Below are 17,677 nucleotides of genomic sequence, written 5' to 3'. Positions count from 1 at the left end.
TATACGATCTCTATCTTCTTCAAAATTAATAAAAGGTATACTCTCTCTTTGTTGTTGAAGTTTTCATCCACTTTTTCCTGCTAACAGGCTAAGCACTTCAGTGGCTCATAACAGTCACTACTTTTAGTGTTTTGTGACTTCACCATGCTATAGATAGTGACAAAGTGAATGTCTTAATATAGTTTTATGAAATTTGAGGAATTTTATACAGTGAATATAATCTTCAAACTTTGATTGGATGTAAGGCTTAATGTTGTTTCCAAAACTCTGCTTTGTGTGTGCAGTAAGTGTGAGTATTTACTAGGGATGTGCAGAGAGCCCAGTATTTGTATTTCTATCTTTATTTATTGAGGCAGCAAAATTATTTGTATTTGTATTTAAATATAAGTGAAAAGAGGCTCAAAAATCATTTTTTTTTGTTTTTATTACGCTTTTAATTTTAGAAAAGTAAAGTGCTACAAGTGTTCAGATCATAGATGACTGACTACTGAGCTAATATTTTACTCATCGCTCATTGCAGACAGACCTCTACCTATTTATACACTCATAACACAGAGACAGCACACCTTGTGATGTGTGGGGAAGAACTTCAAAGACGATTCTTGTTTTGCACTTTTCATTTATTGTCTATGTTTTACAACCTAACTTTGTGTAAAGGAGAAGTGGAAAAACAGGTTATGGAAAGTCTCTTGGGAGCACTTTGCATGTGTCAGCAGCTCAGCTTTATCTCTGGGGAACACCCCCAACTCCAGGAGTGATGTCCAAATAAGGAAGTATGCATCATGTAGCAGGTGGATGTGACTCCCCTTGTTGAGACCTGCTGATAGATGTAACAGTGTAGCAGACGAGAGAGACTGAGATAGTGATGTAACCGACCTGCGCGCTGATATTTGACATGGGTTTTTTTTTCTTCCTGAAAACAAATCATTTTTAAAGTATTTGCATGAAACAAATATTAATAAATAACCACTATTTGTGCTTTGCCAAATAACATATTTGTATTCGGGCACACCCCTAGTACTTACTGCATACTTACAGGATTACTCATTCAGGTGATAGATGTTTTTATTGATAATGTCAGGTATGTATTTTTTTTAAGTGACCAACTGATACAGGCAATCTTACCCTGATTCTTCAAGATTCATTACGGTAAGATGTTCTGGTAAAAGGCTACGGCTGGCAATGTTTAATTTACCCTATCTCGGCTTCACCACAGCCATATATACAGTTAAGAGAATTATTGCAAGTTTAAAGCCTTCTTAATGGAGTATGAGTAGCATTTTTGGAAACAAATTTAACAAACAAGAAGGGGCTAGTATAATAAAACTGGCCTAATGTGTCCTACATTTATATAACATTTTAAACCAGTTTGTCATATAAATCAATTCATCTTTTTTTTTTTTTACAAACTCTGTTGTGTGATCAAGCATTGTTTAAACCTACAATAGTGGAAGATCACAAGTTTCCAGTAATACATTCTACTGTATAGCATGTTGGATTTTTTTTGTGTCATTAAGACTCAGTGAAGTGTTGAAACACTTCACTAAATGTCATACATACAATGATACTATCACACAATTTGGGTGTTTTTTGTGCCGTGTGCAGAGGACTCAACTCAAACTGAAACATTAGAGTGTAATTGATAACCTACAGTTTTTACAAGACAGTTTCAACATGTCTTAATGTGTTACTGAGTTAATTCAGTGAAAATTCCAAATTACAGTACATTTTTTTGTGTACTTACTGCAAATGTATTGTATTTAATTACCACCCATGATTCATAACAATCCACATCCTTATTTGATTTGAAGGGGGAAAAACATCATTCAACACATTATTTCTTTAAGTCAGCAGGTATTTATAACTCTCTCCACTTATTTAAGACATTTAGCATTTTAATAGGCTTTTAACAATGACAGGAGGGGGTACAATACACAAGTGATTTTTTTTTACTGACAGAATTAGACCATGCTGTGTACACCATCATTGATGAATACAAATCCAACAAAACAATACCACAGTGATTTATGATGAAGAATTCATTTTATGGGACCAGTAGGAGCTACTGTACATGTTTCATGTGTGCACTATACAAATATGAACCATCTCCTCTAATTGTCCAGTAAATTAAAAGCCACTGCTTAAATCCAAAACTGAATCAGTGTATTCTTACACATTACAGCATCTCTACATGAAAAAAGAAAAATTTAATACACTCAGCACTTAAAGTGTCTTGGATTTCTTACTTCTTGTTTACAGTTCTTTGTACTGACATCACATATCTTGTCATACTTTGATAAGACATCTGACATTAAACTGTGTGGTGCCTCTCTGGATTGCTGGAAGAATTAGGCCAGGCTGTGTATATAATCACTGATTAATACAAATTCTAAACTCATTTATTATTAAATTTTCAATAACTGTAAAGACCCAGCATCATGTGTGCCTTAGTCCTTTGCACTGAAAAGAAAACTATGTTTCGCTGTGAAAGCCAGTGTTGGTAGGTACAGTTAGGGACTCAGAAAGCAGGTGAGAGACACACCATTAACAGCTGTCTTCCCTGGCGTCTCACAAGCTCTCTACTCTGGTCCTCTGGAAACTCTAATAAAAGAAAATGTTTCGTTAAGTTTAAAACAGATGTCTGAAACAAATATGATAAACTTTCATATGATGGTCCTGGACAAAAATGCAAGTTAATCCTGGGCTAATACTGCTAGCTACATAGGTAATCTTTTATTTAAGCCAAATTTTACATCCATGTGCCAGTTAATTATATTTATGGTAATTATTTCCATTCTTTCATTTAACCCACCACCCAATGTCCCCATTTGATTTGATTTCCGATTCAATTTGATTCAATAACTATTGGGTCAGGGATATTTCAGTCACAATATCTGGTCACATGAGACTAATGGGGTTAGAGCGTCACGCATCCATGGGAAAAGGCATATATTAAAGATTGATCTCGGGAATAAAATGTCCTATCATATTATTAAAGAAAGCATTTTTTATGCTTACCTTCTGTTCCCCACTGCATACAGTATGCATGTGAGTGGGCAAAGAGCCACACTTTTGTATTTTTGGGTCTATTTCCCCGAGTCAAAAAGCTGTGACATCACAACAACTTGTTTGGTCAGTTGGTCCTGCAGGATGGTCCTGCAGTAACGTTAATTGTGATATCGTAGGAACAACACCAACATGGTGATATCAGATCGTGCATAAGGGGAAACACATGTTAATGTGGGTGTAGAAACACTCGGAGTTCATTGCGATCAACATGGGATCAGATTGGCCAGAACACATTTGGAGGTGGACAGGCTCGCATTGTGATGGGATCTCAGCCAGGTGTAAATGCAATCCACATTTATAAGAAAAAAAAATGTCTCAGTAAGTTGAAAGGTCACTTAGCCCTGTCTGTTAATGCCAGCTAAAGAAAGCTCCATAAATACTACAAGGAGTAGCAGTAACTAGAAGTCTTCCCTTGCACAAAAGTGAATGACATTGGTTCCTGGCAGCAGTTTCCTTGACCTGGGATGCGACATGTTTCTTGACAAGTCCACCAGCTCCACACAGCTAATTTGCATATTTAGATCTGAAGACAATGTTGGCTAGCTGAGAAAATGAGAATGCATTTTAATAGCAGGTGTTAAGACCCATTGATTGGATTCATTATCCAGATAAGGCATCCAGATACAGATCACATGTTAATACCAGGTGTAAATGGGGCATTAAAGTTCAAGTTTAACCACGGCAAAGGTAGATCCTCAGTGCAGTCAGCTGAGGCAATGTCTACACCATTTGGTGGTTTTACTTTGGTTATTTTCTTTGCTAGAGTTAGCATAGAGGACAATAAGACATAATAGAAGAAAGAAAGAGAAGTTGTTACCTTTACTAGTTTGGGGTTAATGCCTTAATTTAGTCAGAACTTGGAAAGGAATGTGTTGTTTCTAACCTGGTCTTTCTGAGTCAACCTACTAACACAGGATGGCTGTGTAACCCACATCTAATTCTGAATGGTTCACAACAATGTTGCTAGACCTTTGAATCACCGCCCATATCTCAGAGTTTTTTCAGTGATTCAAATAGATGTTCCCAGTTGGTGAAACTCAGCCAATCAGATTTATGTAGGGTGCTGTGCCACAGTCAAAAACCATTCCAAACAAATATGGGGACAAACAAGGATGAGAATAACACATCTGTACACACTGTTGTACATTGACTTACAGAAATGACATCTCCTACATTGAGATATTTCTTCAATCAACATGACAAACTTTAAATTAACTGCTCCTGCAGCTTCTGTGATGACTGAAATTTTGGGTTGGTAGGATGGATGCATTTCTTACTGATGAATAATGTCAGACTAAAGAATAAAGTGGGGGAAAAAGGCAATTCAGTTGGATTATCTAGTTACATTAAACTGTGGTAGTAATGTGATGCACTTGTTTGGGTTATTTATCTGCCTTTCACCAAGTGCATGCTGGAAGACTCCAGGCCAGTCACCCAGAAATTGATTCAGTGGGTTATTTTAAAATAATTTTTTTTATTTTAAATAAATAAATTAAAGCATGAAAATACAACTAAGTTGAGCAGGAATTGGGGAAATCTTGGTCAACGCTGGACCTTTCTCCAAGGTCTGCCTGCACCCACTATCTAGTGATATGACTTTTACTGATAAAAAAGACAAACATAACTTTTCAGTGTGCAGGTTACTAGCTCGGAGTTTGTTTTTGTTGTTGTTTCAAGTAGCGACAGGGATTTTGGAAATGGTAGCACACAGCTAGCGGAAGGGAAGGAAAATACTGCCTGAAATATGCGACCAATGGCAGGGTTATACTCATAGTGTACATCTGGTGAGTCAGACTAGGGAAATTTTAAAATGTAAATGGTTTAAAAAAATTGTGACTATGTAATTGGTCTGTGTTTACGAATAGAAACATTGTTCTTTTTTTTAAGAGATGCCTTTTCTTTTACAAATGAGTCATACATAGCTTCACCTCTCTTGGCAGAAAGACTTGTAACTTCAATACATTTTTATGGGATTTTAGCATGCAGGGAATTTCTTTGCAAAGTGCCGCTCTGTGTCATTTTCTGGTGACCTGCTTCTAGTATTAAAGGTTGATAAAAGCACGAGGAGCTCAAGTAGTGAACTCCCACTTATTTTTGTTTCACTATTGAAGTCAAAAACTAAATTAGACAGAGAGAAGTGTATGTGTCTCTTATCTGTAAGAAATAAAGGCAGATAGAAGGCAAACAAAATAAAAGTGTGACTTCTTTCCCCCCCGACTTGTTCCGCAACACATCTTCCCTACAACCAAACTGCTCATCACATTGAGGGGAGACTTCCATAAATGTTTAATGACATCGGGTACAACCGACGCTTTGAAAATGTGCTGCTCTTTTAATTTCCTTTCCTCTCGTCTTTTTTCTTCGTTAGCTCACCCTATGCTAATGTCTCTGAATGTCTTGCAGCGTGTCCTGAAGGGAGACGAGCCAATTGTGCAGTTGTGATATTGTGCTTTTACTAATGTGCCAATGCTAATTGAGCAAATGATAGTTCTTCTTCCCTCTGCTCTCCTCCAGCCTTTTCTTTGATTTTTATGTATTTCCCTTCTTGCATCACATGTGCAGATCTTGTCAATTACAGCTGTCGGTCCAAATTATTGTCTGTGTTTTGTGTTATTTCGTTGCGTTTGTGCGGCTACTTAATCAAGCCTAAAAAGATGGATAATGAACATACTCTGTTTTTACTGCAGTGGGAGAAAGGGAGATGGAATGGAGAGGCCAAGAGAGGCAGAGAGACGCACTTAATCCTCACTACGGAGAAAATAAGACAATAAAGATCGAAAGAGAGAACAAGGAAGTGAGAGAGACAACAAAAGAATAAGAGAAAACTCCCCACCGAGCCGTAGAGGTGACCGATGCCTGCCAGTGTGTGTGAAAAGCATCTGTGTGATCATAGGATGTGTTTTGCCAGCGGTGGGCAGTATGATTTTGTTTGCCAGAGTCCCGCAGTGAGAATCTGTGACCTGCATCCCCAAAGATCAGGAGGTCGACTCCCCTCAGGTGCACCCCAACATGTTTAACTTCACCTCCCCTATGGCCTCTGTGCAGGGCAGGCAGTACTGTGCTTTTGCATGTTTACTCGCGTACTTGTGTGTGTGTGTGTGTGTGTGTGTGTGTGTGTGTGTGTGTGTGTGTGGTATTGGTTCAGTGGTGGAGTGATAGTGGAACCAGGAGGAGGAGGAGGAGGAGGAGGGGTGACTTTAATCCTCAACTTTCCACCCCCAAGGTAAGACTGAGAGGATGAAAGGAGAATTTAGCCAGGCCCCTGTGTTTGTGTGTGTGTGTGTGTGTGTGTGTGTATAGGGTGCTCGCATCTGCGCCAGTCTTGGGCTCGGCCATAGAGAATGAATGGGTTTAGTGCCGCGGCCGGACAGAAAAATCAATGCTTCATATGAGGAGGCTGCGGGGGTTAGGCCTCCGTGTTCATGTCAACAAGGCTATTGGTTTTCTTAATACTCCAAAGTTGGCGTTTCCCCGCTTCGGGAGGGCCGGTGAGGTGACTTGTGTGGTCAAAGCTTAACAAAGGGATCCTGCCTTCTAGCCTTTGCTGTACTCCTCGGCCGAGGGAAGCCGAGCCAGGATTAATTACCAACTGTGCCGGCTGGATATTAGTTGTTGTTTTCTCCCGTTTTCACATGGCACCACTGGGCTGATGCTATTGGAAGACGCTCGTGTGCTGCAGAGCAGTGGGCTAATACTGTTAGATGGAGTAACACAGTTAGATGTAATAGTGGTGGGATGGTAGTGTGGCAATCAGGCTGCCCCTCAGTATGGCTTTCACAGAATAATCAATGGCTATAATACTTCCAGTGTTTGATTATTTTAACAAGACAGACAAGATATCATCTCACTAAAGAGAAGTCATTTCACATTTCAAATAAATATAACATTTAAATCTTACATAATTATTGTACCACACATGTGTTAATGACCAGTGGCAGAGAGTACATTTACTCAAGTACTGTACTTGTACTTGACTTAAGGATTTCAATTTAGTTTTACTTTCACTTAGGCACAAACTTGGCACTACATTTTCTACTTTTCAGAATAAGAGTTTTAAAATCTATAATGGGCTTAGAAATTATAATGTATTGTAATACAGCAATTTAAACTACCCCAAATATGTAAAATAGTCAAAATTAGCTCCACCTCAACCATATAAAACTGCTGTTAAAACATCAGCAATAATAATCAAATCATATAAGATGTAAGAATATAACTCTGGCGTGGACTATTCTGCTGCATAATGAGTACTCTTGCTTTTGATACTTTAAATGCACTGAGTTAATATTAGGTCTGTACATTTTTTACAGAACGTTAATTGACACATAGTTTTTTCACAGTGTGGTATAGGTACTTTAACTTAAGTAAAGGGCTGGAGTACTTCCTCCGCCACTAATAATGACTGGTTATGATGATGGTACTTTATCAATCTCTTACTCTACAATACTCAAGAATTTTTCCTTTCTTTTTTGACTCTCCAATTCACACCTTACTTACCCTTATCTACTTCTCTCAGATATTTTTTTTTCCAGAACTCTAACCATAATATTGCACATACACACGCGCACAGAGAGAGAGAGAGAGACCAGTCGTTAGCGACACTGCGCTATAGACAGCAAACCTATAGGGAGGGGTCTGTGGGTCGACTAAGGCAGGGTCGGCCCAGCCGTTGAGCATTGCTCACCCAGAGCAATCGGATGAAAACGCAGTGCAGATGTAATTTGTTTTCAATGGCTGTTTCAAAAGAATAATTGTGGTGACACTGGCCGGTCGATAATATGGATTTTTGTTTTCGAGTGCAGTGTGTGTGTGGCGCTAAGAGAGGGCAGGAAATACAATGCTGCAGACCCAAATACAATAAAAATGGATTGTGTGTGTGTATGTGTGTGTTTGTAGGGGTATTTGCAGGTCTGGTAACCATCACTGGGCTCTGGACATCATTGGAAGGATTACTAAATGTGTCCTATGGGCTAGCTATAGGCTGGTATTCTCCTCTCTCTCTCTGCCTCAGTCTGCCTTTCTTTCCTTCTTTTCTTTCAGGGAAAAATCACTGACTTGCCTTGAATAAACTCACTTTAGATGAAACACAGCTCAGGGAGAGAGGAAGCCTGGGTAAAGCTGCGTATGTGTAACCAGGCAGGACGGAGAGTGTGTGTAAGAGTGAGAAAATACCACACAGCATCTGCCAAATATCTCTATCAATTAAAATTTTACTGCCAATTTCAAAGTACTCTCACCACCATGATTTACACTACATAAGAATTTAAACTGTATAATCTGTCTGCTGTTTAAAGACATGAGGAAAACACCTTAGGCCATTACTTACATATCAGATTAAAGTAGACAATTTTCTTTTCGCAACAAATACTGTATATGCATTTCTATTTCATGAAAATTATAATGTTTAAATTTTTCTTTGCAACCTTTTCATATCCATATCTCCTTAACACTGTAACTGCACAGCATGGATTAAATCACTACACTGATGCCGCTCATACTACATTTCAGAAAGGACTGCAGTTATTTATACATATATACTAATGCATGCGGACATACTTACAAAAATGTACAATTACAAAGGTTATGTTTTGATATAACCAGAACTTTATTCATGCTGCAATAATGAACTCAGAAATTTCTGTGTGCATGTCTTTAAATATGAGAAATGCATTTGAATATATTGCACGAGTATCTGTAGAGTTCCTGCACACATCATAAAATATTTCTCTCCTCCACGACATGGCATCTTATGATTGGCCCTCATAATAATAAGCTCTTTCCTCTGGTTAGTTAGTGCACTTTCTAACTTCTGAATGGGGTAATTTGTTGCTCGTCCCCTACTTTCCCTTTGTCCTTCTCCTCTTTCCCTGATCCCCTCCTCAGGCTCATCTCGATATGGCCACTCTGTTGCCAGATAATGGCCACTTTGACCATTTGCCAAATCAGACACTGTTTTGCTGGGCGATGGAGTCGGGGCAATTCTAATTTGTCAGAGGAGGTGGAGGTGTGTGTGTGTGTGTGTGTGTGTGTGGACATAGCCGGGTTCATTGAAGGGGTGGGATTGTGTGACATTAAATGAGTGAAGGCAGATTTAGACGGCACACAGGGCTGGGTGGAGAGGGACATACAGTAAAAGGACATTATTCCTCTGTAGTCCGAGCCCTCGCTGACACTCTCCACCCCCTCCTTTCTCTCGCTCTGTCTTTCTGCACTATTCCCTTGCCGCGGGTGGTCACCAGAGACCAGACTGGGGCTGATTTATTCTCCCTCTCTCCTGTCCTCTGCCTGACTGCCTCTGCAATGGAGAAATTTCCTTTCTCTCCCTCTCTCTCCATCCACAGCAGCGGTGGTACTAAAGCAGGGAAAGCAGGGGGAATGAGAATAGGAGGACTAACATTAGAACGTCTACCTCCCTAATACACTGTTTTAGTCTGTCTACTCCCACTTTCCCACCCCGCTGGTCTCCTCTCGCCAACTATGTCTTCCTCAAAGGCCATCTGTATGTGGATATGTGACCACATCTATAGCTGCACTAATAATACTTCTATGTAAACTATTATGTAGTATTATTGACACTACAAGAAATTTATACAGTTTATTTGATGAAATTGTGGCATATAATTATATTTCACTCATTTTAGACCAACATATTTAAAACAATTATGCTGGTTATTAATAGACCATAATTCATGATACCCACACACCAGCTGTTATGCAACTATTTTCCCAACAGATTAATTAACATTTCTTGCCAAAATACTTATTTTAATGGAAAGAGAAAAAAATCTAATTGTAGAACATAATCAGCTGTCAAACCCACTAATAAAAGCTTCTATTTCATTTATTCACTCATGTGAAGGGATAATATTTAATGTGTGAAAGAATATTTCCACTACTGAATTAAGTCATTTGGTAGAAACAACAAGTATGTAACCTTGAAATTGGTGCTAAGGGTCAGATGTTGTTCTGTGGGGCTGGAGACCAAACAATCCTAGATGGTTCAAATCAAAGTTTACAACAACTCGGGGAAATAAAGATACACAAGTGAGGTTACTCTTAGATGTGGCACTAAGTAGTCTTAGTTCATATTAGCAGTTAGCTACACGTGTTACTCAAATTTATCCCCAAATTCAAATAGGTGTCATTCCATTGCGTTTCATGCCCTTATTGAGGCTAACTTGATAGTTGATAGTTTATTTGCTGTCCGATACACATTATGGATACGCAATTACACATTATGTCTAAACCTGAATTGTGCGTGTCTGTTTAAAAACCAACAAAAAACCAAAAAAAAACAGGTCTGGTAGAAACTGACTCTGAGACCCAACAAACCCTAAACCTGAACAGAAGAAGAGTGCTTATTCTCCCAAACCTCTTGAAAATTAACATTTTTGTATGACACGTTACACATAAACAGAAATGTAACAATGACAATTTGCAATACTTATTGCAATTTACTGAGTTGCTGCTAGAACAATTTGTTAGTGAGCAACAGCCGGGGGTAGTGACTGTGCTCTGCCTCCGAGAGTCTCCTTGTCACAGTGATGTTGCCATGTTTGTATCATCTTGCCAGAACAGAGTCCTACACTAAAATCTGTGCTCACCTACTGTATCTGGCAACCCACACTGCACAGAAGTGCTTGGAGGATTTGTTGAGAAATTGTTCTAGTATAACTGGAAGCGTAACTCCCCCTTTGCATAGTTTAAAGATAGATACAACATTATAAGTAGTGAGCTTTTGAGTTGTTGGCAGGTATATTTTTTCTCTTCAAACAGAGCCAAGCTAGCTGTTTTCCCCTGTCTCCAGTCTTTATGCTAAGCTAGGCTAACAATACACCCAATCAAGCTCTGTACTTAACATGAAGACATGAGATTGATATCTTTTAATTACTCTTGAGAAGAAAGCACTTCCCAAAATGTTGAACTATACAATTTAATTAACAAGCCCTATCTATCACATAATCAAGTCACATTCAAGTTAGTGATTTTATTGCATTAATAAACACAAATTTGCGTGGAGCTTAAATCCATGGCAGTCAATTTGGGCCCTTAACACAGAGGCAGGGTGGAACAGACAGTGTAGTATTTGGGTTATGTTAGGTCCTTGAGTTTTCAGGTGATCAGTCTATGCAAGATTATAATGCTTCAGTGCCTCCTCTTAAGCCAGAGGATCTCTAGACATCCCAAGGCTCATTCAGTGAGAGAAAAGCACAGAGCAGCACCTGATGATACTTCAGCCACTCCTCAGGGCAACGTGCTCAAGCGGCATGGTGACACTCGTTACACCAGCCGGTGTTGGGCTAATTGCCAGTGGGATGAAATGATCCTACAGATGCTGACAGGTGAGTGGGTGCTCAACTATGACCGGTAAAAGATTTCTCCAGTGGCCAGTATGTGAGAAGAACTGAGATAGGGCTTCTATTCAGATATGCAAACGGATATATGCAAATTCCTGCATGTATGCACACAAAGATGTACACACACATGCTCCCTTTGGGTCCACTTGTGTACAAACATCAATGTAGATTTCAGTATGTATGGTGTGATATAAAGGACCAGTCCCCACAGTACATAGCTCATGTTGGATGATCAAGCCTAGAAACCAATGACCTGCCCCTGAGGTGTTGGATTATGCCCTTAATGCCAAACACACACACACCTCCTTGCCCACGTCTCTGCTCTGCTGGCTGCTGTCCTCGGACACTCCTCAATAGTAAGACACTGGCACACACACTATTGATTTTCATTTAGATAACTTAATGTTCACAGACAATTCACAGCCCCTCCATCACAGACGCCCCGGCCCCAGCTTAGATGTACGAGCTCGCCTCACTGTAATCTGCCACCATATCTCTTCCTCTCATGCTCTCTTCCTTTCTCTGTGTTTTTTTTTTTGCGGATTTTTTCTAAACTTAACCAATTCCGAATAAGCGGGATATAAATGGGGAGCGGACACCGCATCGATCAATCAGGCTTCACACAAACACACACACACAAGCAGCGCGAATACATTTCCCACCAGCAGCTTTCCTTTTCCACCCTCCAACATCCCATTACCTCCGGGTAGTTGGCCAGTCAAACAGGAATAAAAATTGCACCCCAAACATCATACGTTAGGCCTGATTTGTCGAGCGGGAAGCCTGACAATTCCCAGAGACTTACACGACCCACGCCGGTGCTGGAAATCAGGCCTGTTATGGCGGCTGCACGTCTATAAAGATTGTTCATTTGGTGGAAAACAGCTACCTGGGCAGGGACAGAGAGAGTGATGCAGAAAGCGTTGTAAATACACAGGGAGATATATGGGGCTGGCTGATCTAGACTGGGACTGTACGGCTGCGGGCATGAATCCAAGGAAACAGTCTCAGTGAAGGGTCTTTATGGGGTATGGGGGGGTTATTCTTGTTAAATGAAACTGCAACTTGCCATGAGCAAATGTTATTTCAGTAAGCAAATAAAAGCAGTCAGGACTACAGAAAGTGAGACCAAATACGTCTTAATCTTGAAACATGGCTGAAACTAAAGCAAATGGGGGTGCCATGCTTTTTCTGAATTCTTAGAAAGAGGGATATTTTTCACACTCTTCCCAGTTTTGGGACCCTGATGCTCATTTTAAAGTATTTTTAATCACAATATTTGCAACTGTTGCCATTATTATTGAGTCATTTTTATCACTGTACAATCTATAAGCAGCATATTGCAGATGTTGAGCAGCCTGACAGCCTGAAGACTAAAGACCTTTTACAGAAAGTGCTAGTTCAAATTTTAGGGTGATTCATTTGCAGATTATTTGAAAACATATCACTGAATGCAACAACAGCATGCTGATGTGAGCATTTCAATTCTGTCTCCTAGAATTACATTCATATATGACTAAAGTGCGTATACGAACAGCAAAAATGTTTTGCTAGAACCATAACGCTGGCTGAATTATGTTTTCTCTCAACATAATTAGAAAATTGCAAAGATGCAAAAATGTTGATACTGAACATATGTGTGAAATGTTCAGAGACAACGTATCTAGTTGTTTTTTTTAAAGGCCCCAAGAAATGAAAAATACATTTTCACAGTTTTAATTCTGTGCTCCTGTGTTAATTGTTCATATGTCAAAAAATCAGTATCAGAGTACTTTTCAAAATCCCAGTCTTTTCTCTTCCTGTAAAATGGTTTCAAATGTTTGATGACTCATCCTGCAGTCAGGGGCCTTTACAGAAGTTCATCCAATCAAATGTGACTTTGGGTGAGTAGTTAGCTACACCGGTCATATAAAACCTCACTTTACCATTTGTTGGTCATAGTAGCTAATATGGATAGAGATAGAGTGAGATGTGTGTTTGGATCACATGGGGCAAAAACTTTGTTTTCATTTCCAGAACAATGTGGCTGCTGGGGTCTAATTCATTCATCTCTCCCTCATCCTCCTACTGATCTAACAAGTTTGGGTGATTGGGTGATACATTCCCCTGTAGCTCCGTTTCTCTCTGCAGCTGCATATTGTGCTAAACTCTAAGCCCCGCCCACTTTTTAGTGGCCCAATCAAATGCGAAGGATTTGATTTAAATTCTCTTGTTCAAATATTCTGTTTCACTGGGAAATATGTCACAGTACAGAAGTTAAAGATGCTCTTACTTCCGTTTCATGTGGCCTTTAACCAAAATATCTGATTTTGCAGCACAATATCTGCTAATAGAAACTACAGCTCTGATGGTGGTTGTTGTTTAATACAGAAAAAAGTCTTTGGTGATTTGAAGCAGAACATGTTTATTAGCATTTATGCCCCACCGCCATCTTTCACTAACCTTAACCAGAGTGCTTTTGTTGCCTAACCCCAACCACAGGCAGGAGTCGGGATGTGAAACCAGGTCTCTGTTGCCAGAGTCCTGTATCTTGAACGCTTCCCATCCACCAATCCCTGGGACTTCAGAGTGATATATAAATGTAGCGCTTCCTTCATTTGACAAAACATGACCTGTAAACATAATCTAGGCAGTGATTATGTTTGTCAACACAACATAATTGGGAATGCAATTTAGTTGTATATTAACATAATATCTAGAAGGGTTGGAACACTTAGCTCAAGCGCAGCCTCACAGAGCCACTTACATGGCTGTAGACTCTTAGGGCATTTTCAGAGCTGTGCTTTAGTCCAGCTGAATCAGACGCTGGTTTGTTTTCCCACTTGGTGTGATTTCCTTTCATTCATCATTTGGGGAGGTCTGGACACAGTTATCGCACTCGGGTGCAACCATATGGAGACCCTTACCCTTACCAAGAGGAGGTGGTTTCTGTCCCAAACGAACTCTGGAGTGGATCGTTTGAGGGAACATCATCTGACCTCGATCCGACCCAACTACTAGGTGTACTCTGCGAGTATGAGATAAACAGCTCCCATAGCCAGGTGTGCTTTGCATACTGGGATGCTGATGAGAGAATTTAATAGAATTGACTGAGGTCCGACCTGGACTAGCGCAACGAAGAACGCTGTATTTGGCCAGAGGACTTTCTTCAGGATCTTCTTCCTGTGTCTATGTTCTTGCTCCCGCCCCAGACAAATCTGACCAATAAGCAGATCGAACATTTCTCATGTGGCTTGTAGTGATTTATTTTAGTTCACTTGGATTTTTCTCTGTGTGAAAAGAAACCGAACTAAGGGGAACTGTAGATGTAAATGCTTTAGACACTGAATTTTTCACTTTCATGTGTTGTGCTTATTCATGACATGCTCTAAGTGAAAGGCCCTCGCATTTCAATCTATTGTTTTCTTTATCAACACCATCTTGTCCACATATTTTCTCACAGTTAAATCATAATCGATATGTCTTGCACATTTACTTTGTTAAAGGATAAATCCGGTTTACAACTTTGATCTTAAAATCTCAATTTTTTGAATAATGATATCACTGATCTCATCTAATCTTTGAATAAGGAAATTTAGCAGTAAGGAACTTTGTGCTTCAGATTTGACTTAACAAACTGTAGTTGTACACACATGGTTGTGTAAGGAGGGACTATTACATACATTCCAGGTGCCCTTACTTCCAGTTTTGCATCCAAAAAACCAACTGGCCTGTTGACCTCACAAACTTTGTTGTTCCACAAATTTCTCTGTTTTCACATATCTCAAAACCCATACAAATGACATGAGATCTACATTTTAATAAACAGGAATTTAACTCTACATCAATGGATCCATAAAACTTAGAGAACTTGCAACAGCTAAGTTTATTCATTAACACCGGGAGCCTACAGCAGGGTATATGAGCATGCATATGGATTTGTTACTGCACACAGTATATCTGCTCCACTGCATTTATCAGAGTGCGGCCTGGTATCCTTTTAGTTCACTTTCTTAACTCTGTAAAGTCCCCTGTCCCTCCCAAACATCCTCTCCCCTCAGCCTTTTTTCAGCCTGTCTCTTTCATCTTTCTCCCAGCTGTCCCCTGAGATGAAGAATGCTTGCAGATGAAAGAATGAAAAAAGACGAGTCATACTGAGGACAGCTCCTGCTGCGCTCAGGCCACCACACTGCACACTGGTTGACTGGCCACTACTTAGTAAGTTAGCACTGTCCCCACACACACACACACACATACGCACACACACACACACTGCTCCATCCTGTCACCTTATGTTCTATCACCCCTCATTGCCACAGTCTACAGGGGACGTTAAATGAGTCAAAGTGGCAGCGGAGGAAGACGGGGGTGACAGAGAAGAACATCAAGGAAGTTGAGGCACCGACTGAGACCAAGCAACATCGTAGGCACAGGAAGTAGGCGTGAGCTTGACATGACAGGCCCTGGCACTTTGACATGTACTAAAAGGTCTAGACTGGACACATCAAAACAGAGGAAACTGAGAGGGCAGAGAGGCGAGATAGAGATGACAGGAGTAGTGGATTCCTTCCACATGGCAGTTTTTGACAGACAAATGAGCTAAACGAACCCTCTTAGTGTTAACTGCATAACTCCGCCCCCCTGCTGGGATCTGTCCCTACAATTGGAGCACAGGTGTGATGAGTGATTTGATTCAAGGAGAAACTAATTGTAAGAGGAGAAAGCATTTAAGGATTATGAAGTCCCACACTGTTTTTTAAACTTGACTCCATGACTAGTGTGGCCAGACAATGTAGACAGTTTCTTTCATTGGTCTTTCTGAGAAGCCTAAACTATCTATATTATCAGCTAAATGGGTATCAAATGCTGTACTGGACATTTTTGAGTATATTTTTGTTAACCCAGATAAAATAATTAATTTTTTTAGCTTTACCTATGACAGCCTAATGGTACTTTTTGACCGCAGAAAGAACTTTATCTTCATTTCGACCATAGGATCCTACTTTCACTTTAGGTTCTTGGGTCATAGCTCTTGCCCAACAAAGGTCTCTTTTGGACTCCCCATGGATGTATTTCTGGGACCATTTTATTATTTTGAATAATTATTCAATAAAGTTCCTGAGTGTCTTTGACCTCTGTAATGTGACCCACATCTGAGTCAACCTAATATGTGAGTGTAGTTAAGAGAGGGATTTGATCACCTCTTTCAGATTTGAATTTTCTTTATTTCTTTTTTTTTTTGTACATGCATTTGGTGTATACCAATAGATAACTGAACAGTTAGCACAAGGTCACAGGATTAGAACTTGGAGAATGTATTTTTAATTACACTACATTCATGTATTAGCTATATTATTAAACGTGAGCTAAATTGGTTACCTCAGTAATATCACTTGATGTGTAAGTAAAATGCAGACACTTGCTTGCCAATGTTGTTTGGAGGTTAGTTTGTATTTGACGCTTGATTTTTAATTCATCATGTCCTGCCTGCTATGAACAACTTAATTTTTTAGATAATAATTTATTTCTGTATTTTGACAAAGTCAGGAACTTAACTAAACTACTAAATTACAAAACAAAATGCATGGACCAAATATTTAATCAAAAGTGAGAGTGACATAGGAATAAAATGACACGACACCACCATGTTCTTGCTACTCAGGCTTTTCATGCTTTTCAAAAATGACTTCACTTCATGGTATGTCCCAAACACAGTGTGGTGTCAGGTACAGAGGTGCTGAGGACAATCTCGACTCGAATGTTCAATCTCCAGGAATAGGAACCTGAATACGCTTTTAGCACCAATGTAATACTGTCTAAACAATGTGTTTGTCTCCTTCACATACTGCCTTCATATACATACACTGATGGGCTTTCACACCCTGGCAGAGTCCCTGGTGTTAACATGCTTTAGCTGACGGTGTGTAGTGATGTGTGTGCGTGTGTGAGAGAAAGACAGACGGATAGTGAGAGAGACAGCATGTTGTGGTCAACAGGACTTGCTGGGATGGAACTCCCTCTAGAAAGTGCTATTGCTTGTGGAAAAGTGACAAGAGAAGGGAAAGGTTGTCTCACCCGATCATTGTTTACAATTGTTTTCTGTTGTATATGCAGGCTTAATCTCATTGCAAACCACCTGCTTTTAGTTCATGAACATGGATGTTAAGGATGTTATGGATAATTGCTTTATATCTATTTTTGTTTTTCATATTTTTCTCCACAAGGAGGTCAAAGGACAGGATCAACTAGACCGCAGCATCCCAGGAGCTGGA

The 17,677-nt window shown here is 39.7% G+C and overlaps 1 long non-coding RNA gene across 1 annotated transcript; it reads left to right on the top strand.

The window, feature by feature from the left end:
• Positions 1 to 6,227: 6,227 nt before the first annotated feature.
• On the top strand, positions 6,228 to 16,807 carry LOC121900755. Its single transcript, XR_006097048.1, has 3 exons — positions 6,228 to 6,292; positions 15,503 to 15,623; positions 15,725 to 16,807. It is a non-coding gene; the product is annotated as an uncharacterized LOC121900755 (long non-coding RNA).
• The last annotated feature ends 870 nt before the right edge of the window (positions 16,808 to 17,677 follow it).

The sequence above is a fragment of the Thunnus maccoyii genome, chromosome 1 (genome assembly GCF_910596095.1).
Source record: "Thunnus maccoyii chromosome 1, fThuMac1.1, whole genome shotgun sequence".
NCBI lineage: Eukaryota > Metazoa > Chordata > Actinopteri > Scombriformes > Scombridae > Thunnus > Thunnus maccoyii.
The sequence above is the reverse complement of the archived record's forward strand: the minus strand, read 5'-3'. Positions and strand labels throughout refer to the sequence as shown.